A 27,135-nucleotide genomic window follows, 5' to 3' on the forward strand; every position below is an offset into this window, starting at 1 on the left:
ATTGACCAAGTAATAATTGGAATAGAGAAAATATACGCATTGCTTTCACTATTTCAATCAATTTGGTTAAAAACAATGGATTATTTTATCTATTAAATTGATTAACATGATCGAGTTATTTGACACTAATTATTACTTATTAATTCAATTGGTGTCAAATTAAATGGATTGGATTAATCGCAAACATTTCACATTGTTTTTTCTTTTTCTCTACTTTAAAAGAATGTTTAACATTAAATCTTAGTTTTACAAAAAAAATTTAAGTTTTAGAAATCCAATTAGTTAAAATATCTCATATCATATTCATATATCATAATTAAGATTATCATTAATAAATGATTTATTTTTTTCTTAATTATTAATAATACAATTATGAAAATATAAATGATAAATAATAAAATAATAATTTATAAAAGAAAAAGTTGATTTTAGAGTAAAATAATATATAAAAGACTAACTAATAAAAATATTATTTAATAATTATTAAAAAATTAAAAAATATGTTTATTACTAATACTATTTAATAATTCAAATTGACCATCTGATCCTTAGGGTATACAAGCAAATGGAAGTGAATAATACATCAGGTTTTAACCTATATAGGATGATTCCAAAACTTGTAGTGTAGGTTGAGTCATAGACCATTGGAAATGTGGGTTAAATTTCTCTTATTTGATGAGGAACTTCCATTAATTGAGATTTATTTTTGAATAATATTATTTGGTATTATTGGCTTGAATTTCAGTTAGCATGATAAGTTCACATGGCCAGAATTAGCAGAATCTTTTTGTTATTCTAGTGGACTTAGTTGCTGAATACGAAATTGTATTAAGACTTTAGATTAAAGTTCTTCGGGTTTTTTAAATATCACCTCTCACTCTTTGGGAGCAGTCACGAACCTACGTGTTAGATTAGGGGAGCACTTGTCCCCACAACCATTTCAATTTGTTTTAATATATATATATATATTAAATTTTATATGACCCTACTATAAATAAATTAAGCCTAATTATTTAAAGCCTCAAATCTATTTTATCTTTCTATCATTTTGATTATTAGTTAACTTAATCAAATTTAGTATTTTTTCATTTTTAAATTTTATTTATTACCACTTTTTTATTCTCTTAAACTGTCTTCTTAATTTCATATTTTCAATCTTCTTTTTCTATTCCTTTTTTAGTGGTCATCTTCTCTTTATCAAAAGGTAAATTTTAAATATTTTTTTTATATAACTCTCTATGATTATATATATCTTGCAATTTTATTGTTTCTCTTTTTGATATTTTCAATTATAAATTTTAATTCAAATAATTATAATTTAGGTATTAATCTAATTTTTATTTTCTTCATAAATTTATATATTTTATTTTATTCTCAATTTAGTGATCCTTATTATTTATTTGTTTATCTTTCGTTCTATTTTATTATATGTAATTATGTTACATATAAATTTCTAAAATCAATTGATCAATTTATTAATTTAGAATATATATATTTTTATTTTTAAAAATAGTAATAAAAAAATATTTTAAAAAATATTTTTCGTTTTATTTTATTATATGTAATTTTTTATTTTTTTTGTATTCGAATAATTAATGTGTATTTTTATTTTTTTAAATTTAGATTAATATATTTTTTGATAGTAATATATATTATTTTTGCCCCCCTAATATAAATTTTTTGGGTCCGTCACTGTTTGGGAGGAGTTGATAATTATTGCTATTATTTTGACGACTTGTTATAAATGTCAGTCCAAGTCAACTTTAAAGTAAATAAAATTGATTTGTTATTTTACCTTTTGGTTATTGATATACCTTAACAATATATTTCAGATGCTGGTTTTATACCTAAATCAGTGAAATCTAACTTCACAAACATCTTCAAACCACAGCAACTGTCTGTGGACTTTGAGAAACTTTCCGAAAGAATAAAGAAATTGGTACAAGATAAACAACATCACAATGGGCTCCAAATATCTAATCCACCTTTGCTACGACGGGCTTAACAGTTTTCTAGAGTTTGATGTGTATCTCGGAATTAACAAGTGGGATACAGTGAGCTTTGGAGCAATCGACCATAACTCCGGCAGATACAAGGCCGAAGAGATTATACATATAACTTCACAGGAATACATAAATATACGCCATCAAAATTTATGGATTAATTCAATTCTACCAATCAGATATATTCCAAGCAGATGTATTTGTTAAATCTATATATATCCTAGTTTGTTTAATAGTTTCTTCAACCCAATATTATTTGAAATTAAAAATAATAAATACTACTACTATTAGTGGATGCCATCACAAGGATCCAGTCCGTCTATGGTTTGGCCATAAGAGAAGAGTGGCATGCGGGCCGGCAGGCTACATGTGGGAGTGGGACGGTCTCAATTGTACTCCTCATCTAAATGAATCCTCTAGGATTACTGCCTTGGAAGTCACTTCCTATAGATAATTAACAACTATTAGTTCATTTCACATTTTAAATGTCTTTATTTAAATCTTTGTTTTCTATTCATGCAGGAATTTATCTTCTAGTGGATTCACGGGAGCTATAGATCCTTTTTTTTCACACCTCACTGTGCTAGAAAAGTTGTGAGTTCATCCCATAATCTAAATACAAAATTTGCTTCCATTTAAATTTGTTGTTTTTCTAGGGATTTATCAAACAACGACTTGAATGGCCAAGTTTCAAAATTTCTCTCTCAGTTACAAAACTTAAAGATCTTGTAAATTGTTTTACAATCATGCTAGAAAGAAAGAAAAAAAAAGTCAACATTTATTTTATTTAATATTTATTAATTATTATAATAATTAATAAATATTAAATTATAAATACTAAATTATAATTGTATTTTTTTATTAAATATTTTTGTTGTTTTATTACTCCAGCTCATCTAATAAATGACCCAACAAAAAAAGAAAAGAATGTTATAGCAGTTTTACTATTCTGGCAGGAACTTGGCTGACAATAACCTCAGTGGTTCATTACCATTAACATTACTTGAGAAATCTAACGAAGGTTTCTTATCACTCAAGTATGAATTTTATTCATGAAATCTTCCTTCTATACTCTTCATCTTTTAACTTTATTTAAAGAATGTTATATACATATTTTTTAATGTACATTTTATACGTTTTTTATATTAAAAATAAGATCAATTTTATAGTACCTATAAATTGGTGTTTAATTTTTGTTTAACTTATTTTTGTAGTAAATTTTAATTATTTAAAAATTATTTGTTTTTATATTTTTTAAATTAGATATTAATTTTTAATGTTTTTGAAAGTTAAACATCACCTTTTTTATCTAAACATGAAAAAAAACAAAGCAAACTCTATTCTATATCCGAACGAATAATTTGCTGGAGATTAACATAAGGCTCAGACCAATAACATGATTAGAGTTACTCTTAGCACTATATTTAACCATCAAATCCGCAGCTCTATTTGCTTCCCGAAACACCCACTCAACGTGAACAAGCCAAGGATAAGATAAGAGTTCCTGAATCTTGTGAACCAAATCTGTTACTTCAGATGAATATCCACTTGTAAGATCATGCATGATGGGCAGAATGTCAAGGCAATCTGTTTCACATATAATATCCCTCAAACCGCAATCCCAAGCTAAAACCGGTCCCTCAAAGCAGCAAATAATTCACATTTGATGATAGATTAGGGGGAATATACTTTCGGAGCAGCCCGAGATCCAATCTCCTTTAGAATCTCTAATAATACACCCAAATCCCGCTAAATTTGAATCCAGATACAAGCTTGCATCACAATTAACTTTAAAACGGTTGCTTGCCGGTGGTTCCCAACACAGGAAATTTCGGAGAGACCTAAAGACATTGTTTCGATTCTTGTAAACCTGTAAGTCCTTGGCGATAATTCTGGCAAGGCCATAACCTTGTGGTCTGCCTAAGGATTGTCAGTATTGAATATGTCATTGCACCTATGTCTCCATACCCACCAAAGCCCTGCACTGAAAGACGCCTTATTGTTAGCTAGGCCTTCCAAAACCACTCGTCAGGAACAGTACCAGCCGTCGAGTCCAGGATACTAGAATCCAACATATACCAAATTGCCTTTGATTGTTTATAGTCTCTAAGGCAATTACTCCATAGTTTTCTACGCCTTGTTAAATCTCTTAGAAGAAGCTAAATGCCGCTTGAATCAAAAGATCTCAGTTGATAGAGCATCACCTTTTAAAAACAGTAGCAATTATCGGATAATAAATATTGAAAAAACAAATTGATAATTTGTTTTTAATGCTGATAAAATATATGTATACTAAATTTGTGTAAATAATATAGCTTTCCGTAAAAAATACTTAAAAAATGTTTAATATCAAATTAAATTTATTTTATTTCAAATCACACAAATAAATATTTTCATGTTGAAAATAGTCATAATTTTTTTTATGTAATTATGAAGGTTGTGGTAGGCTTAGAGAAGGGGGTTGAATCTATGCCTTCCTTTTAAGTTACTGAAAAGACTCTTTAATACAAACTTTCAATTTTGATTCTTTTTGTACTCAGCAGCAGAAATTTATGAGACAATTTATTTTTGTCTCATGAATATCAGAAAACATAACATAGCAGAGAAGAGAAAAGCTAACACCAGCATGTATCCTGGTTCGGTTGCCTTGTGCTATGCAACTTACGTCCAATCTCCTCCATAACAATGGAGGAATTTCCACTATAGTTAAAAGTATTACATACACCAATTTCACAGGATTGACCCAATCCTTTCACACTCAAGTTCTAACCTAACTTGACATTGGCTATACTAATGCCTAACTCTTCACTCTTAGTGCTAACCCAACTAAGAAAGGGATACCTAACAAGTACAAGATATAAGACACTTAATCAACTTAAAGAAATCTGAAATAACTCTAGGCTTTTCTCTCAAGTGTGTCACTCAGTTTTGTTTTTCACTCATGGCTTTTACTTGAGCTCTCTCAATATGCCTTTTCACTCAAGAAATTACAGAAAGATAAACATTAAAAAGTAAAATACAATCTGTAAAAACATGAAGGAAATTGACTTCATCAACAGCCTCTTTGCTATGTGATAAACCAGATTTGCAAGCCTCTGATTTAGTTCTTCAGTATTGGCCGAATGCTTCTTTGAAAGAAAGCATTATCCAAGTAGAGAAACTTCTTCAGGGAACTCTTCACAGAACAAAACCTTAATAACACTAGTTTTCTCTCCTTGCTTTTGAATGAACAGAAAGTCTTCTTTTATCTCCTTGCATGTTGCTGGGTTCTTCTTCCTAGGTCAACTTCTTGAGCTCTGTGATTCACCAACTCAGCCATTCACTTTTTCCCATTTATCCTTAAAATAGGAACTTTGCTTCTGACCTTCTCTTGTTGACCGAAAGCCACAAATCAACAGAAACAGACATCCTCAATGGTAAACCCAGATCTTGACCATTAAAAAATAACTTGGTCCCCAAGACACACTTGTGACCACCGATTCACAGCAGTGAGGAAACAGACTTCATCTCTCCATGTATCCCAATATGGAGTTGGCAGAGAGTTGAAGATGAAGAAAAGAAAATGAGATGCATGTAGAAGGAAATGAAAATTACCTTTGACTTCTGACTTCTTCTTAACATAGATTGATGTGGGTGATTAGACCTCTACCTTTTGGGCTGCTAAACTAAATTTTGGCCTGCAATATTTAATAAATAATTAGCAACATACAATTACTAATACTCAACATTAATTATTTATTTTACCCAAAAATAATGTTTGTCATCATTAATTAATATTGTTAATTTCTTAACTCAACAAATTATTATTAACATCATATTAATTTTTAAAGTAGACTAAGATTAATCACACGTAAACTTAACTCTGGAACTCTTAAGAATTAAACATAATGCATGCTTCTATGATAGTGTTGATCAAAATCCATATCTAATATGTGAATATGGAGAATGCAAAGTAAAAAAGAAGAAAAAGAAGACAAAGCCATTCTTAGTATGCCACAGCTGTAGGCTGGAGTTTTAAAAGGAGAAAAACCAAAGGTAATAGATATGAATCTCACTACATTAATTGCAAAATCCATATACTTGCATGATAATTTATTAATTGACATTGGTGGCAGTAGAAAAGACTCCAAAGGAGATCAAGCAAGACCATGATGTATCACTCAAGTTCAAGAATAAAATCTATTCATACTCTGATATCCTTAAAATCACCAACAACTTCTATCAAATCCTTGGTAAAGGTGGATTTGGAACAGTTTATATGGGATATGTTGATGATGCTCCAATTGCAGTGAAGATGCTTTTTCAATCTTCAGTTCAAGGTTATCAGCAATTTTAAGCAGAGGTAATATACTATCAAATAGTTTTACATGTGGATCCAATTATGTAATATTATATTAGAAAAAAGAACTATTAATTGGACTATTGTATAAAGTGCAATGGCTTGTGTGTCACAAAGCTCTAATGAAAGACCAATCATGAGTGAGATATTGATTGAACTCAAGAACGCTTTGGCAATGAAATTAAGTCGAATAAAATATGGTGGTGGTGGCAACAAAAGTAATGGAGATTCATCGGTTGAACTAGTCTTTGTGAATGTACAAAATGAAGAGCTTGATTGTCTAGGATAAAGCTTGTTAATAGGGTAATATTAAATAAGATTAAGACACAATTGCAAGTGGAAAGTGATGTATTACAATAATATGTTAATTAATTGGAGAGTAATATTTCTTTGCTACAAAAGGCTAAATATTGAGGCTCGTAGTAGTATGTAGCTAACTAGCTATATATGCTGAATGCTGTAAGATTTGGCTTCTAAATTCTAGTACATATACCGAGAGAGAATCTAAATGATCCTTTTTCAGATTATGGTTCTATACGACACTGTACTAAGAATTTTTGTAGGCGCGTTATGGTTATTAATGATCAATCATTTATGCTATGTTCCATTTTCAATGAACTACATTGTTTCAATTCCATCACCACTTCACTCATAGTTGGCTGATTTGTGCTAGTGGGGGTAACACAAGCCATTGCAGAGAATTAACCTCAAATAGTCCTTGTAACCTTGGATCCATGATCACTAGTCTTCTTCTCGATCAGCATAGAACAAACCCATTGTGTGATGTGAGATTTCTCTTCATTTTTAGTTATTGCAGGCTGGCCAATAATCAGCTCAAGTAGAAACATCACTTTTTTCATTCAACCTATTTGGCACACAATACCTGCATCAATATAACAGAATTGAAGCTCCAAATCAATTTATAAACAACCCAAAACATGATACTATCTTGTATACAAGACTTGATCATCAACATACAGATGTGTGCTGGCAATAATTGTGAACACATGGGTGTCACCTTCATCAGGGAAGATCTTTGATAATCCAAAATCAACAATTTCACCACCAAGTTTTCCATTGAGCAACATGTTTCTCGATTTAATGTCTCTATGAATAATAATCAATTGATTATTTTAGTCAAACAATAAAAAATAAGGATTTCAATAATAAATAACATGAAAGCAGAAAATTAAGGAAAAGTATGAGAAACCAATGCTCTTATTATACAATGCATACAATGGGGGTTTAATTGAAATTAAAATTAAATTATGGGTAATGTGGGTTTAATTGAAATTAAAATTGAATTATGGTTACAATAATTAATTATGAAGATTTGCTAATTTGAATGGTTAAAAAAATTAGGATTCAGTTGAACGAAAACATAAACCATGATCATTTCTCTATGAATGGCGCCGACAGAACCAAGAATGCAACCCCTCTCGCCGACATTACTATCTCATCTTCTCACTGGCTCGTGTGTTATCACTGGAAGTCGCTCCCGGAGACGTTGAGGTCCGCACCGGTGAACGCCTAGAAGCGTATTCCCAACGTGTGGATCCTTCTGGCGGCACCGCATCAAGTCCACCTGCCCAGCCGGCCTGTGGTCTATTCGGTTTATTCACCATACAAGATAAAGGAGTTAATAGTGTCTCTCTTTTGATACGTCCATCACCGCGTGGTAGTTCGTAAATGGCGTGTAAGGTCGTGCAGTCTCTGTGTCATGTTCCATCATCCATTCCTGACCACAATCCATCGAAACCACTGGAAGAAGCTCCAGATCATTTTGTCGCCGATAGTCAGCAGTCTAATAAGGTGAGAATGGTTCGTTGAATTATTCACCATGGATGCTTATTTATACAAGATTTAGATGTTCATCTTTGTACGGAAGATATGAGTGCGTTAATTAGTCATGGAATATTAAGATGCAAATTTAAACCAGCATGTATAAGCAATTTAATTGGTACAATGGACAAGTGGCTAGTTTAGAAGTAATCACCCATGATGTACTTGATGCCTAGAGAATAATATTATTAGTGTATGATATTGTTAAATATAATAAAATAAAACTAACTGCATTGTTATTGTTAAGACTTTTCCTGAAAATGTAAGCTAAATAGAATAATAAGAGTCATGCATGTTTATATTCGGAATATATGTATGAGTATACATGATAGATGGCATATGCATTTAAAATGCCACTTTAGTTACATTGGATTCATAAACTCAGTAATGAAATAAGTGCATGTTGGTTGTATGTTCTGCTTTTTGATATCAATGGTACAAAGTGTAATGTAGCACAGAGAATAGTAGTAGTTAAAATGCTTATATAATAGGTTAAATAAAATAAGAAATTTAGTTTCTATCAATAGGTGATACCGATGCATGTTTTTTCCAAATTAATATGGGTAGGATGATGCGGTCCAATTATATTTTTGTATCCTTATCTATGGAGTTTGGAAAGGATTTTTGTGCATCTCATTTACTAGTGGATTATCTAAATAGTTTTCATGAATCTGATTTTTGGTGTTTGTTTTCATGATTATAGGCCATGCCAAGATTAGATGTTACTGCGGTTAGAAGTGAAGAGATGGATATTTGTTACGAGGTTTGGATTCTAGTTTCATCCTGTATTATAATGCTTGGGACAGTAACCATCCTGATTTTACATTTGTTCGTTTATTTTGCGATTACAGGACATACCACTTTTGGATCTTTCGCAGGTTGGAAGTGAAGAGATGGATCCTGGTCACCAGATTTGGACTCAAGTTTAATTTTTGGTAGTCCTGAACCGCATGGTTGATTTGAACATTAACGGTTTTATTTTTTTTATGTTTTTAATAAATTTGATGCTTAGGTACCAAATCACGATGGCCTTCAAAAAGATGAAATACCATGTGTTGGAATGTGGTTTGAGCAATTGCAAATGGCTCATAAATTCTATATGACATACGCAAAGAAAGTCGGGTTTGCAACTAAGATACGGACAACAACCTGTGATAAGATCACAAATCAACCCATCAACCAAGCTATTCACTGTAATAGGGATGGGTTTTGTGTGTCTCATGTCAAAGCGTCAACACGGAAGAACAGGATCTCAGCCGCCGGGTGCAAGGCAAGGATATACGTGAAGTTTGACAAGGAGACGCAAGACTGGTTTTTCTTCAAGGTGGAGTTGAGTCACTTGCACCTATGTTCAGCGAGAAAGGCGGTGCATTACCATGAGTATATGAAGCTGATCATGCATGCGAAGTGCGTGATCGAGGATAATGATGAGGCTAGAATTCGACCAAACAAGACTTTCCTAGCTTTGGCAAATGAGTCTGGGGGCCATCTAGCCTGAGATACTCAGAAAAGGATTTACGAAACTATATTACAGTTAGGCTCCGAACCAGCAACGTCAACATGGATGTCAGAGAGATGATGAACTATTTCATGAGAATGAAGGACATCAATCCAAACTTCTTCTATGCAGTGAATTTGGACGATGAGTATAAATTTCGGAGTGCAATATGGGTGGATGCAAGGTGTAGGGCGTCGTACGAATATTATGGAGATGTTGTGTCACTTGATAGCACATACAACACAAACAAGTATGGAGTAGTTACTATGGGGTTTGTTTTCTTCTTTTTTTCCCTAGTTTGGTCGTGACTGATATTTGTTTTTTGTCGCTGTTTTTGCATGTAGGCATGGATTATCATTTGAGTCGTTCGTCGGTGTCAACCACCATGGTAAGTCAACCATTCTTGGTTGTGCTCTTCTTGGAAATGAGGAAATCCCAAGTTATGAGTGGGTTTTCCGTCAATGGGTCAAGTGCATGGGAGCTGCTCCACAACGAATCATTATCGATCAATGCAAATCCATTTTTTGTGCAATAAAAAATGTGTTACTCGATACACGCCACCGGTGGTGCATCGGCACATTATGAAGAAGTTACCGTACAAGCTTGGAGGTTATCGCCGGTACAGAGAGTTGTATGATGAGTTCAATGATATTGTGTGGAACTCTCGGACCGAGAAGTCATTTGAGGATAACTGGTATGAATTCATAGATGAGCACAACTTACATAACAACACATGGCTGTCAGGTCTGTTAGTGTACAATTATTTTTTGCTCATTAATTGAAATCTTTTTGGTAGGTGGCTTTATATAATTTAATAAGAAGTTTCTTTTTCTTTATGTAGACCTCTTTGATGATCGATGCATGTGGGTCCCAATATACTTCAAGGGTGAATTTTGGGCTGCATTGAGGAGCACGCAAAGGAGTGAAAGCATGCACTCATTCTACGAAAATTTCTTACACAGTCGGACTAGCTTGATCCAATTTGTTCACGAATATGACAATGTGCTTGGAATTAAGGAGCAAAGAAAACTGGAGGATGATGCAGCAGACTCGAGGAGGGTTATCCCTTGTGCAATGACCTCACCTATGGAGAGACAATTTCAGCAGGAGTACACTACCTGCATGTTTAAGGATGTTCAAATTGAGTTTGTCAAGAAGGCTAATTGTAGGGTCTCTGTTGTTGCTGAAGAGGGGCCAGTGGTATGCATGAAGGTTGAAGAGGAAAAACTAGTGAATGATAATATTCTTTGTGTTTTGTACGATGTCCACTTCGATCGATCCACACAGGAGGTTCGTTGTGAGTGTAATCTATTTGAGAGTTCAAGAGTGTTATGATGTCATTGTCTTGAAGTCTTCCATTCTTACAAGGTGTATAAAGTACCTAATCGATATGTTCTCCTTCGTTGGAGCAAGAACATAAAGCGCTAGCATACTTATGTCAAGAGTAGTCACGATGTCAGTCGGTCGGATGAAAGTCATGTTGCATTCAAGAGATTATGTGCACACTTCTACAACATTGCTCAGAATTTTGTAAACGACGATGAAGAAACAGCCTTGCTTCATGCTGTTCTGGAAGAAACAAGAGCTAAGCGGACTGCTCACCGTGTCAAGAAGAGGTCTGAGAGTGTGGCGGACTCCCACAACAATATTGGCTCAACAAGTTCGAACGTTGCCGCTGTGATGGACATCCAAGCCTCATCGAAGGTCAACACAAAGGGCCGGCCAAAGAGTAAGAGGCTCGGCGTTGCCCTGGAGAAGTCATTTAAAAAATCTGCTCGGAGAAAAAATAAGCATGACCCCCCGGTAAATGTGTGTATCAACCTCGACCCAACATCTTTATTTGGTATAGTACTATGGAAGAAGTTAACTGTTGACCTTTTGTTTTGTTAACCAGGTGGTTTGTTCAGAGTCAACTCAAGATGTAAAATTTGGTGGTGTTGTAGGCTGGGCTGATCCCGAACAAGTTGGTGGCTTCATGTCTTTGTTAAGCTCCTTTAGCAAAAGTTAAGATTTGTTATACAATGCATTCATTTTTTTCAAGATTAGTGAAAGAGGCTGGTTTCATGAGATAAACATATAGTGTTTAAGTTTCTATGTAGTTGATCAGAGAATAAGATTGGATTGATTACATGAAGCATGTTAATGTCACGAGTGAACCCTTTTGTGTTATTTTGTTCCAATGAATTGAATGCATAATGAGTATACACCATGGTGTTTCTTTTACTTCGGAGTATCGGTATTCACCCTAAGCATGGATGGGTATTCGTGGGAATTTCTATGTGCAGCAATTGGTTGTTTTGATTAATTTGACCAAGTTACACTGGATGTTCATTACAGTAAAGTATAGGATGTTTAGTTTAACTGTATTTGAGGATGGTCATTGATCGCCTACTCCAATATGCGCACACATGCCTATTTTACTAAACAACTTTGATAACCATAAGAATCTAAGTTGCAAGAGAAATAAAACCATAGAGTCTTTTACGGTAATATAACCAATAAATTCTTGTCCTGTGCAACAACAAAATTCATCCTAATGTCATTTTAAGGTGACATAAATAAATCCCTAAACATATCAGCATGTCATTCTAATGTGGCATAACTAAATCGCTAAGCATATCAGCAGCAACTTTCATAACTATAGTATGGTAGCTGTACGTGAAAGGTCATTATTCAATTAATAAAAGGTCATTATTTTTTTTAATGCATTTTTATTATGTTCTAAAAGTGCATTAACATATATATTCCTAATTTTTTAATGATTTGCCTAATATGCCTGTAAGAAGTAAATACAATATTTGCTTGTTTAATATACAATATTCTTTCATTTTTAATAGTTACACGAAACATAATTATCTTAGTTTAATAAAAACTTATATCTATGGTATTAACTTCAAATGTATTTTTAACTAATATTCTATTATTAATTTAAATAATTTAACTCATTATAAATTAACACGAAAAGGAAAATATATTATATTTATTATCAATTATGATGATTATATTATTTTATAAACATTATTAAAATGTAAAACATTATATAAAAAATTATTTACTATTTATTTTTACACTCGAGGTGACTATAAATTTTTTTATTTTTATCAAGACTTCGAATCAAATTTAAAAATAACAATTTCTTATTCTTGAGCGGATGTTCAATTTCACTCTTCGCATGGATGTTTATTTGTGGGTATTTGTATATGTCGCGATTTTTTATGTTATAATTTTGACCAAGTTACACTGGCTGGTCATTATAGTACATTATAGGATGCTTAGTTTAATTATATCTATGGATGGTTATTGTTCCCATAGTCTAATATGAACAAATATGACTACTTTACTATACAACTTTGATAACTCCGGGAATCTAAGCTACAAAAAAACAAAGACCCTTACACGGTAACATAACCAACGTATAATTTTAATGTTGAGTCAAAAAAATTCATCCTGGAATCATGTAATTCTAATGTGACATAAATAAATCCGTAGGCATATCGTCAGCAAGTAAAATAATCACAATAATGTAGTTCATTCACTGGAGCTAAACCTAAGTAAGCAACTTCTTCCTCCCTTTGCGCATTGTCCCCTTCAGTAATCTTTTTGCACGTTCAATCAATGACCTCATGTTAGGTGCAGTGTATGGTGAACTACCATCCTTCTTCTTGTTCCGTGGTGCATTGCGCCGAACAGGTTTAACCGTTTCCTCCAAAAATGAAATAAGCTGGTGAATCAATACATTGTGTTGGCCACAAATAATGTCAAGCATCAATTCCATCCTGTTTGAACTGAGTGAATCCTGAGAGAACATTTATCAGGCGATTTGGTATTAAGAACCGTTACAGTGATATTCATACAACATGAATAATGACATCCGGGCAAATGTTTACTTAACAAACCTCGTCCCATTCGTAGAGTTCACGATCTTCTGTCCACCTTTCCATTAGTTTAATAACGCACATGCCACAGTCAAAGCTACAAGAAAATAAAATACTATTGCAATTAGAATGTCAAAAACCTGTAACGTGCTATGCCACATTAGTTAAAGAAAACTTAAAAATTCTCGAATTTGGGTTATAATTTCATCTCACTTGTTCGGTTGCATTGGGACCTTGGCGTAAGAATGAGCTAGGCTGTACGTACTCCGAACGAAGGCAGGAATAGCAATGCTTGCCATATCCTCACACAGTCTCTCCTGAAAATCATGGAACGAAAAAATATCCTATAACATGCTATCATATTAGATAATATAGCTGCATACTAAATAAAAAAAGTATAGTATATTACCACATATGCATCGAGCTTATCTCGTTCATCATCTACTGGTGCAGGATGCAAACTGTCGAGTATAGCTATTCGCTTCGCATTCACCTTAAATGCATATACCCACCAATGAACCCCCGACAATAAGGAAATAACCACTGCAACAAACAGTGCATATGAATAGCTCTATCTCGTTAGAAAAAAAATTGAAGAAAAAAAAGCATATTTGATCTACCTCGAGCATTCAAGAACCACAACATCCTCACATAATGGGATAACCCATTTCCAACAGCATATTATAGTAAACTCAATCAACTTTAACCATGTATTTAATATTTGAATCCAAAGACCGCGTGAGGCCACATATACAAATCATGGTAAAATATTTCATAACTGAAAAAGCAACTTACCCATTTTCTCTTTGCTGCTACTACTTTGTCAAAGAACCTTGTATCCTCACCGAAGCTTGGACTAAGACCAGCATAAATTGGCCTCACACCGTCAATAAATGAAGCCAGACTATCATTTCGTGTCACTGATTCCTGCAAATCCACACACATAGTCAGAATCCAAACAAAAACTTCTCCACTGTGTAATTAGAAGAATGTAATTACCAAGATGCCTGGAGACACGCAATAGAAATCTCGCTTGAACCTAGATGATTCAGTGTCGTTGAAAGAGTAGCACATCCATTAAATTACCTAAACAATTTATCTAGCAATTGTAAACTATATCCCGATATAAAGACAGGAAATTAAAACGCATGATCAAGTTCATATACTTACACATAGGGGTGTAAGTTACCGAACCAAACCGAATTTTATCGCAAAACCGAACCGAAATTTACAACAACCGAAAGGAAAACCGAAAAAATCAGTTTTTTTTTTGTTTTTTTCGAATTAAACCGATCGGTTTGGTTCGGTTTTTGGTTGGCTCAGTAAAAACTGAACCGAACCAAACCGAACCAAAATATTGGTTCAGAAACCTTATTTTTACACATTTACCCTTTAACCTAATATGCAATCCTCTAACCCCTAATCCCTACTCACTCAGCGCAGCCACAACACAAGTCACACCCCCACAAGTCACAACCTCCATCTTTCTCTTCTATGCCTGATTGCCTAAGACGCTGAGAGAATGAGAGCTTGAGAGAGCCAGAGAGCCAGAGAGCTGAGAGCGCCGTCGTCGAGTCGCCGTGAAGGACGTCGTCGATCTCCATCACGGGCGTTGCAGAGAGCTGTCTTCACGCCATCGTCTCGCCGTCGTCGATCTTGGTCTGAGCCGTTCTTCCGTCCAGCAGTCCTCATCGCCGTCCAGTAGTGAGCAGTCCTCGTTGCCGTCCAGCAGTCTTCGTCGCCGAGCCTTCTTCTGCAACTCACAATGTCGTCTTCTGAGGTTGGTAACTCGATTTTTTCACAATTTGTTGCAAGTTATTACTTATTAGATGTTCTTGTTGGTGGGTTGATTGAAAGTTTGTTGCTGTTGCTGTTCGTTGAATTGAAAATAAAAAATAAAAAATTAAATAAAGTTTGTTGGTGGGCTGATTGAAAGTTTGTTGCTATTGCTATTCAGTGTTCACAATGTTCTTGTTCGTTGATTTTTTCACAATTTATTCTGAATATTAACTCATATAACTTAAATAAAAAAATTTGGTGCTTACAGAGATGTTTGACCTACTTTAGTCACTGCCTGACCACTTGAATCCTAATTGAATTTTCTCGTTGATTAATCTTTAGGACTGGTTTTGTCTCCCTGATCTTTGGTTTTTTCAAAATTTATTGTAAGTTATTAGATATTTACCTTTTTCTGTCTATGAAGCTGAGGGATTTGGATACCTTTTTTTGTTTAAGTATCTTCATAATTTAATTTTTGGTGTTCTTTTTTCTTTAAGTTATGGATTTGGGATATTGTAATTAGCCACAAATTTTTAAACATTGTCATGTCCTTATATCTGCATTATCCCATACTTAATAAATCAAGTTTAGAGATAAAAATGAACGTGAATAGTAGTACTCTTTAGTCTTTTCTAGACCAAAAGACCAATAATTACTTTGATGCAGGTTTGATAACACTAACACAGAAAGATTAAATAAAGAGTACTTAATTTAGAAAATAAAGAGTACATGGCACATGTGTTTACTGTTTCTTTCACAATGGTTCTTTCACAATGAAGATTACTTAATTTAGAAAATAAAGAGTACATGGCACATGGGTTTATTGTTTCTTTCACAATGGTTCTTTCACAATGAAGATTACTGCAGTACTTAATTTAGAACCATGGTTCTTTCACAATGAAGCTTAGAAATAGGTACATGGCACATGGGTTTACTGTTTCTTCATGTAATAATTTATGCTGCATAAGTGCATATACATGGCTGCATAAGTGCATATATATGGCTGCATATAATTAATATGTTTCACAAGTTTGAATGCTACAATTAATAATTTTTGGTGCTGTTGATGAGTTAAAATGCTAATTTTTCATTGTTATGTTTATATATATGCAGCCAACAAGCAATGAACAGCCGAATGACAACTGATTTTGAGGAGCTTATTGAAGAGTTTGAGAAACTTGAATTAGGTATGCAAAAAAAAAAAATTGTAGTTCCTTTTATGCTTTATGTTTATAATTTATAATCTATATTATGTTTATAATATATATTGATTTTTTTTGTTTTATTTTTGTAGAAATTGCACCAACCGGAGAAGATGATGATGAGTCTGATGTGGATTCAGATTAAGCATGGTGGCTATTTGGTTTTTATTTGTTACAAAGTGATTGTTTCAGTTTAAAGTGTGTTTATTTTTGTTGTTTTGCTAGACATTTTTAGTTGTCTTTGTTTTATGTTTAATTAAGTTGAATTTGTATTGAATTTGGATGTGATATACTCTTGTTATTCTAGTTTATTGAAGGTTTTAAACTTTATTTTATGATAATTTTAATTCTGATCAATAGGTGTAAAAAAACTGAAAAAACCGACCGAACCAAACCGCTGTTGGTTCGGTTCGGTTCGGTTCGGTTGATTAACCAGCAGCCAACCGAATAGTTGGTATTATTATAGGACCGATCAGGTCGGTTCGGTTGGTTTTCGATCCTAAACCGAACCGATTACACCCCTACTTACACAGCTGTTGACCCAATTGCAGGGTTTCAAGGACAAGAAGTCATTCCTTTGTAATACCATGTAGTACCGTCCTTCATACTTAGCTAAATCTTGATCTTTGTTCAATGACGAGTCCACTATCCATGTTCTGATTTGTTTCTCCTTAGTCTCCCCCAACCTTATTTTTTTAGGCTTGGATGAATTGATTGAATCGGGAAAGGGGTTGGAGTCTTCTCAAACTGAGTTAAACCGAGTGAAAAGCTAGGTCTCTCTGGACTCGGTGTATGGTAGCCTGATTTGTTGGGTAATACAGTTTGTAGGGGCTGCATAACTATGGCCTTTGATTCGCACCCATGTTCAACATTATTCAGAACTTCCTCAAATTCAGGACACTGAACGATCGAGATGTCGAATTCACTATAAAGGAATGCGACATGAAGTTAGCTAAAACAACAATTTATGACTAGCTAGACGGCTAATCACAAGGCAGGGTATGACAAATAAAGAAGAGAAATATACAGCATGGTTAGCTGGAAATTACTAACCGGTCAAAATCATAGTCACTGAGCTGGACATGTGCTGCTAGTAGCGTGTGTGGAGATGCATCCATGTGTTCAGTGTTTTCTTCTTGTGGACTTTCATGATTGCCCTTGCACACGGGCTCTGCTTGTTCTACATCATGTGGCCGAGGCCGCTGTTGGAATAATTGTATCCTTCTAGCAAGCGGCATGTGGTCATCCTCATCAGAGTCCGGGACTACCAATAGTGTAACATTGCTTACTAGGTTTTTTTCTCTTGGAATTGCTTTTTTGGTGCCGATTCTAGATCGACTTCTGCGGATAAGCAACTTTCTCCTCGTACCAGGCCTGTATTCCTGTGGTGTATATTCATACATATCATCACTTGCACTAAGAATACTACAACTCTTCATAATAGATATTGTCATTTGAATGAAAAACATGAGCATAAGCGAACATCAACAATACCACTAAAGTGAACATCCAAAACCCTACTAAAGCGAACATCAACAACACCACTAAAGTGAACATTCAAAAGGGCTACAAAAACCATGAACGTCCTTCGTGGAGCATCAAAGCTCTCAATTACTACCACACAAATCATCTATGAAAACTATTTTCACACAATCCATCATCTTGGCAACCGCATAAATCAATTATTTCATACACGAAAAGCCATGGAAATAAATAAATCATAATTTATATTTCTAGTTCAGATCAGAACCTAAGTTGAGCATGTTTGCTGCATCTATTTAATTACCAAACTCAACCCAAATAAAAACTTAACAAAAATAACACACAACAAATGTATTCAAACAAGCATTCAAAATAAAATCATGCCATACAACCACACCAATCATCAATGCAAACTACTTTCACACATTCAATCATTTTGGCAGCCGCATAAATCAATTATTTCATACACGAAAAGCCATGGAAATAAATAACTCATAAGTTATATATCTAGTTCAGATCAGAACCTAAGTCGAGCATGTTAGCTGTCTCTGTTTAATTACCAAACTCAACCGAACTAAGAACTTAACAAATATAAACACAACAAATGTGTTCAAACAAGCATTCAAGATAAAACCATACCATACAACCACACCAATCAACAATGCAAACTATTTTCACACACTCCATCAACTTGGTAGCCGCATAAATAAATTATTTGAAACATAAGAAGCTATGGAAATAAATAAATCATAAGTTATATATCTAGTTCAGATCAGAACCTAAGTTGAGCATGTTAGCTGCATCTGTTTAATTACCAAACTCAACCGAACTAAGAACTCAACAGAAATAAGACACGACAAATGTATTTAAACAAGCATTAAAAATAAAACCATGTAAATAGATTCACGGTCACTAAAGTCGGCTCTTCAAAGTTTTCATTTATAAACACCATACATCAAAACCAACCATGCAGCCACATACTGAAGTAACTTTCCAAAATTGTACACGCAAATTATATGATAAGAATCAACCATCCGCTCGGATAAGTAAGGATACAATTAAATAAGCACAATATATCATAAAGAAAGCAGATCACCTTATCCGACTCCATATAGCTTGGCTGAGATGTAGTACTGCCTTTGATAGACGGTGATTGGTCAGCGTCCTTTTGGGGTCTTTTACTCCTTCCTTTCTTGTTAATTGCTTCACTAGGAGTCTGTTTTCTCCTTTTTTCTGTTTCCTTGCATTGTTGACTATGCAACCCTGTGTGTTCAACATGGGACAATAAATAGATGAAAAACATCAACGTGAACCTCCAATTGCATCTGTGTTCCACTGTACTGTTAAAAAGAGACTAGTAGAGATTGAACTTGTGAGATAACATGGTCGGCCTTCTTATCAAGTTCATTAGTGGTCCATTCAACAATCCAAGGCTCGGGTACACGACATGCATGCACTGGACCATGCTTTAGGTGGTGAAAGTATAAAACCTATACACAAGTAATCTGAATATTAGGACTTAAACATAAAGCCATAGATCATTTTGAAATTTACGTAATTTATTTGCAATACCAGCAACACAAACATGCACCCGCCGCATGTTTTCCTGTTCTCATCTTGGAATTTTCTTATCGCATCCCGCAACCACTTTAATATCTGATACGGCCAATGAAATCTTCTTGGGTTAGAGACATCCAATATCGGAGGGAGGTGCCATGGAGAAATAGTCTGCTGGCTTGTAGGGTTAAGAAACATCTTCAATACAATTATGATAAAGTATCTTCTAAAGGTCATCCTCTGTTGCTCGGTCTCCATCGGACAGGCAAAGAGAAAGTCCCACAACTGGGTTGTAGTTTTCTTCTGAAATTCTCTCTTTATTGCCAAATTTGATTCATTTTTTTCTGCAATACCGGTATTGGGTCATCTGCGCGAAATGAAACAATTTACCACAATCAGTACGTGTCAACATGGGAAAAAGCATAACCACGAACCGAGAGTTTTACATCTTACATAACTTACACTAACCTTGAGAAGGTATGCCGAATATATTGCCGATAAGTTTGGCGGTTATGCGAATGTTCCCGGCGTCGACCCTTAGAGTGTTTGTCTCCACGTCATAGGCCCTAGCTAGTTGGAGCATGATGCTCTGCTTCACATGCCATTGTGGTACCCGGCGCAGGAAGTCAAATCCAATGGCCTCAATTTTCGCTAACTTAGCATGCTCATTATGTCATTCCAAATGGGTAAATAAGTTGTTAATGTAACAGGGTGAGCATCGCGTCTCAACTAGTTTCTATTGAGCAAAACAAAAAAGGATCAGCATATTTTCATAAAAAATAACCAACTAATTTCATTTATTCATGTAATCAATGGGATACCTTTTTACCCATCTGAGTGTGTCTTCGGCCGGTTTAGGGATTGGTTTGGTCGAGCACCGTGATCATTTACACACGCAATATTCAGCCGGCAATCTGAGTCGTAAAGTCTTACAAAAGAAGCTGGTAAACTGTAGCCAAATCACGTAAATAATAGCATTATATTACATTGCAATTGATGTAAACTTAATCATTGGACGCTATATGGCACGACAATATCATACTTATATATTCAGACAAATAAAAAATATTGGACACAAAGATTATAGCATGTTTCATATAAAGATCAAACCTCACAATTTCCCTTTTGTCACCATCTATAAATGAGATAAAAAGCTAACTCATGAAGACATAGCAGCAAATATGTAATCCAACCATCTAATACCCTATCAAGGCGACCATCCAAATTGTACAAAAGAAGTTACTCACAACCCATGAGGAGGAGCACAGCCATCAATTACAAACACATCAAAAACAACCACATATCATACACGGTCTAACAAAACAAATTATCACAATCTTCCAGCGTTAACATCATCTATCAACAACGATGGCAATATTAGAAATTGATGTAAAATACAATAAATAAACCCATAATCACATTTACTTTGCACAAAACAGCATACCACACAAGTTGCACCTCAAGTGCATCAAACCTTTCCTTAGATTCATACAACATATAATACCTTGTTAGAGTATCCTAAATGCAATTTTGTCGTTTAGGTTTAAAAATCTAACGGTCCAGGCCTATTATGAAAATTATTTTAACTTTATTACAAACCAATAACAACAATTTCAGCTAATTCTTTGGTTGCAGTGGCAATAAGAACACATCAATAATTAGAAATTGACGACACTAGGAAAAAAAATTGAAGATTAACCATCCAATATACTATTAAAGTAACCATCCAACAAATATCAACCAAATTTCAACAATGGTCAGCCAGTATATGTCACGTTGCATGCACATGGTCCACACGGAAAAGGAAAAAAAAGATTTAAATTTGACTGCTATATAAACACGATCCCAAACATTTTTGACCTTTTCCGCGCCAAAATTAAATCAACAAGGATATCAAGATCCAAAACTAACTACATACTCCACAGTCTCTGCGGTAATAAACAGCAACCACTGCTTTTTCACCATGGGTCATCAGGGATTTAATCAACAAAATATATTTACATTCAAACATGCAACAGCGATTACCAATCCAAAAATGAACGACAAAATCCACTTACATTGGATGGTTATGATTCTTCTAGAGATAATGTTTTTTGTGTTTCCGGTGAACTGTATGTTGACGAGCAAGTGGGTGTTTTTTCCCAGGTCGACTGCTCCATTGATAGGAGAGAAAAGCGCCCACGCGAGGAGAACTCTGATGCTGCTTGGTTCGTGGGTGAGGGCTCCTTGATTGCGTTCCTGGTCGGCGGCATTGCGCCCAGCGGCTCCGTTGCAGAGACGGCGGGATGTTCAGGACCAAGTGCGCGCCGTTCTTGATGCCAATGATGAGGATTAATGGGTTGATGGGTGACCTTCCTCGGTTACAAAAGGGTTTGGGTGTGTGCAAAGATTGGGAGGGTTTAGGTTCTGCGCCGTTACTGGTGTGTGCAAAGATTGGGAGTGTTTGGGTGTGGGGGGTGGGAAAAACGCCGAAACAAAAGGGTTGGGTGATTTGGAGAAAAAGTGTAAATATGAGAAATTAGGTGGTATGTTAAACTAAACAGCCATAATAGGATTATGGTTATTAATGGGTTAATTCTTTCTATTAATATTAATTGGGCCTAATAAACAGCCCATTGTATACATATTTCATTGTCTCCCTAGCGGTGCTCGAAAATTAAACAAGAACTAAATTTAGTTTAAAAAATAGAATCCTACTAGGGAGCCAATTAAATATTTGTACAAGGTGTACAATGGGCTATTTATTTGGCCCAATATGAGTTAAAAAATGAACATCCAGCATAAAATATTACTAATTTCTCAAACACAATACACCTATACGATCTAGAATAACCATCTGGATACCAGAGATAATAAACATCTGATATCCTACTAAATCGAACATCCTTAAATCCCATTGTACACATTGTACAGATACTCCATTTGCTCCTTATACTTCCTCAAAAAAATAATATGATAAAGATAGTTAAGGTAGTGTGGAAATATTTAAATTTCAGGATTAATAGTTATTGCTATTTACTTTGATCATGCAAAGATATAATTCATGGCAAACCCTAAGTAATGGAATTTCAATTCTTTGGCAATTCAATCTCTTCTAACCTAATTAACTGTTAATTTCTTGATCAATTAATTGTGTTAAAAGATTAAGTTCAAACTTTGGTTTAAAGATCACACAATTCTTAAGAACCCAAAAATAATTTGATTATATGTCACATATCACATTAAATCCACGTAATCGAAGAATTATGAGAAAAGGGTTTCAAACTTTAATTTCCATGATTTAACTTTTTTCAGATTCAAAGAAATTCAATTCAAAAAAGAGTTATTTTCCAATAAACTATAATTCTTAAAATGAAAAATGAAACTCAATTCTTAAATAAAAATTAATGTATTAATCAAAATAGAAGAACAATAATATTAATCCATCAAAATAAATAGAGCTCCTAACATTAACAATAGAAGTTTAGTTGTCCATAATGCAAAAAAATTGAAATCATAATCTAATATGTAAAACCTAAAACTAAAAAAATGAAAGATGGAAGAGAGAGAGTGTCCCACTATTTCTTTTATATTAGCATGAAATTGGGCTTTGGGCCGTATTGCTGGTGTTTAGTGCCACTTGGGTAGCGTTTGACGCCAGTTTTGATGATATTCGTGACTCTTTGCTGTTTGTCTGACATTTAGCACTGGGACTCCCGCATGGAATGGTGAGTGGGATGCGATTTGATGTTTAGCGCCACTTTCACGATGTTTAGGGCCATGAGTTCAGAGAGTAATCTATTATATATGGTTAGAACCGTGTCATTTGGACATCTGTAACTCAAGTTATGCTTGTTAGAGTGTGAAGAGATTAGGGTGACAGCATCCACAAATTTTTTTTTTTCATTTGTTTTCAATTATTGGTTCCTCCTTGTGCTTTTTCTTTTCTTTTCCTAACATTTTCCTACAAAAGTCATGAAACCAAAAAAATCAAAATACTAATAGAATAACTTTAAAAATCATATAATTATCAAACAAAAGTTATTACTTTTCTATAATAAATGCCAATGAAAAGTGTTTAAGATGCTCGTGCACCTCACATAGATTTAACTGATAAATATTCAGCTAAGTCTCCATTTTCCATATACTCATAGATGAGGTCTACGTTGGTGTCTTCATAGCAATAACCAAGGAGAGCAGTTAAATGTTTGTGGTGAACTCTGGTGATATACTCACTTTTCGAAAAACTTGATGATATTAATGTTTGAATGAATATATACATGAACATGAATATTAACTGCTATACCTACCTATGCCTCAAATTGCTTATATCCCTGAGTTGAAGGAGATAACATTTTAACAGCAACTTGAGTATTACTTACATAGCCATGGTAGACGGTTCCAAATACTCCATTAGTTTTGCTGGAATTTTTCCAGAAAGTTCATTTCCTGCTATGTCTTCATAGCAAGTGTTAAACTTGTAGGATTTCACATGAAACCTCTGAATGATTTATAATGACAGCATGTTAGGTAAGAAATCAGGTACTTCCCCATTTAATCTGTTATTTGACAAATCCCTGCAGAAATGATTAGCATAGAATAATAAATTAATAGTATCTTGATATGAGACTTTAGACTCTAAGATCAGATACTTACAAATATTCCAGTGATTTCAAGTCGATCACTATTTTGCCAGTTAATCCAGTGGAGGATAAGTTCCTAAATAAAAGGATCCGGTGAAGAGAGAAGAAAGAAAACAAAATTTACAAACAAGTGTAAAGCTTTGAGAGCTTACAAGGATGTGATTTTGAATTGACCAGAACCTCCAAGACTGCAGTTAATACCCTGCCATGTGTAACGCTGCGGATAACAAGGATCTCCTTGCCAGTGCTTCTTGATCCCATAAGATTTCTTGATTTTCATGATAGCTTCACCTGGTTAAGTTGTCATTGAAACCATTAAAATTAGTGGTTGCATCTGCATGTTTGTGTTAGACATATAATTATTCATGTTTCTCTTAAACTTTTAGAAGAAGTGATTTTATGACATAGTATTCGAGTTCTTATGACTTGTACATGTTTTTAGTCACTACATTCAACATTTTTTTTTTTTACTTTTATCTTTTGTACATGTTATTGTATTATTTATAGCATTCTTATTATTTCTCTCTATATAAACTTTTTTTTATTATTTATTATTTTATATTTTTTATTAATTTTTTTATTTGACATTATATATTTTTATAGTTATAATTTTTGTGTATTATATTTATTATTATCTTTTTATAATAGAATTTATTGATTTCATTAAGTAAAATAAATTAAACAAAAAAATTAACCATAAACAATAATAATAGTTAAAATTATAAAGTACTAAAAAAGAGTACTAAGAGTATTAAAAATATACTATATAAAAAATATATAAGAAAAAATATAAAAAAATTAAACATGCATAAAAAAATAACATTATAATTTAATATTATGTTCTTTTAAGTAATTATCTATCTAAAAGTAATTTTAACTAATATTATCCAAATAATATTTATTTTATCAAAATCAATTTTGGTATAGGGTTGTCAAACATAAATCATGTTGATATAAACTTAGATCTACTCAAAATTAATTCTATAAAATCACTTTTATTCAAACTCCAGTTTGACCAACTACAATCCAAACACACACTTAAAAGTCTAGAGTTTGATCTTTGTTGACCTCAAAAGAAAAAAAAAATTTCAATGTAATTTTATGTGTCATCTCATATCAGCCTGGTTTCCTATCTCAACTTCATTCTTTGACAGTTCTGTAAGTCAAGCCTAGTAATTTAATTAAGATTTCTTCGAAGTATAGGTATTAACCAATTGTTAAAGGTAATGGATACTTTTTGCATGGCAGGAAGCTAGAAGGAAATCAACTTTCAGGAACAATCCCATTAGAACTCATTCACAAATTCAAGAACGGATCACTAATTTTCAGGAACAATCCCATTAGAACTCATTCACTAATTCAAGAATGGTGAATGTAACATTGATAGCCACACTGATATACAAAACAAAACACTCAGGTAGGTACTACAGAGAAGCATGCATCATCAAAATAACAAATCTAGATAGATAGAAAAAACAGTTGTTATATTATTGTTGTTGTAACTTTAATTGGGCACAAACTGTATAGCAACCTCTACCTTGAACTAGAAAAGGTGCTTCCATTCCAAACCGAGCAAGGTGTTACATACGAGGAAGTTCTGAGAATTACCAACAACTTTGGACAGGTTCTTGGGAAAGGAGGATTTGGAACTGTATTTCATGGCTGCTTAGGTAACACTCAAGTAGCTGTTAAGATGCTCTCCTCTTCAGGCTTCAGCTCAAGGGAACCAGCAATTTCAGGCAGAGGAACATACAACTACAAACAATCCATTGAAAATAGGCACTTACTTGTTAACTTAAGCTAAAGAAATTCTTCATGCTTTACTATTTATAGGCGGAACTCCTTGTTAAAGTTCACCACAAGTGCTTGACTGCTCTAATTGGATACCGTGAAGGGAACAATGCGGCCCTCGTCCATGAGTTTATGTCAAATGGAGACTTATCTTAACTAATTCCATACAATGAACATTCAAACTTAAAACATTTTTGTTGAATCTTTATTGACCAATTATGTAGTTATTTTGGTTTACTACACTTTATAAACTAGTTGTTCTTCTAATGATGGCTTCCCTATATATTATAGGTGTTAGAAATAGGAACTGCTTACAAAAACCACTCTCTTTTAGGTGTAGCTGAAAGTGGAAAAGTCTTGGGATGCTGAAGGTTAGAAAAAAACTTTTGCCTTGTGAACTTGTTGAATCTCTACATACTTGGCGATCCTCTTAGTCTGGGCTTTTTAAACTGTAGGGTTGCCAATTGTGCACAGAGATATCAAACCTCAAACATGCACTCTAAGTTGGGTGATTTTGAATTGTCAAAGATCTTTTCTGGTGAAGAAGACACACATGTATCCACAGTGATTATAATTATCATTTTTTATCCATTTCAACTTGATTTGTCACTTTGTCTCCTATTTTTCATCAGAGACCAACCAGTTGGATTGAAATAACTCTTGTTTTGCTTTTAGCTTTGGTGTTGTTCTTCATGAGATCATCACTGGCGAACCTGCCATATCCAAAACTGAGGAAAGAACTCACATAATCAAATGGATAATTCTGCCCTGCTTCAGTCAGGAAGGCCTTAGAGACTGCAATGGCGTGTGTTAAATCCTGTTCCATTAATAGGCCAACCATGACTCAAGTGGTGACTGAATTGAAAGATTGTTTAGCAATGTACTTCATGATCTATGTAATTATACAACTGATGCTTCCATTGAAATAATAATTGGAGAGAGTTCTTTAGCCAGGTAGAAATGTTATCTGTTTGTAAAGTTGAAACTTTCTGGAAGGGAAACACAACTTTTACATGGAAAGAAGAGTTACAAGGACCAACTATTATGAAACTGAAATGAATATTATTATTTAGCATCCTAATCACTTGTGCTTCTTCATGGGCAACCTTAACTTTATTGAATATGGTTATTTATTTTGATAAGAT

At 33.8% G+C, this 27,135-nt stretch overlaps 1 long non-coding RNA gene and 1 pseudogene across 1 annotated transcript; one reads left to right on the forward strand and one right to left on the reverse strand.

The window, feature by feature from the left end:
• Positions 1-2,370: 2,370 nt before the first annotated feature.
• LOC130956904 (probable LRR receptor-like serine/threonine-protein kinase At1g05700) lies at positions 2,371-27,021 on the forward strand (annotated as a pseudogene).
• On the reverse strand, positions 24,082-24,492 carry LOC130954196 (uncharacterized). Its single transcript, XR_009076218.1, has 3 exons — positions 24,352-24,492; positions 24,213-24,275; positions 24,082-24,133 (listed from the first exon to the last, which is right to left on the reverse strand). It is a non-coding gene; the product is annotated as an uncharacterized LOC130954196 (long non-coding RNA).
• Positions 27,022-27,135: the final 114 nt, after the last annotated feature.

The sequence above is a fragment of the Arachis stenosperma genome, chromosome 10, assembly GCF_014773155.1.
Source record: "Arachis stenosperma cultivar V10309 chromosome 10, arast.V10309.gnm1.PFL2, whole genome shotgun sequence".
NCBI classification, from domain to species: Eukaryota; Viridiplantae; Streptophyta; class Magnoliopsida; order Fabales; family Fabaceae; genus Arachis; species Arachis stenosperma.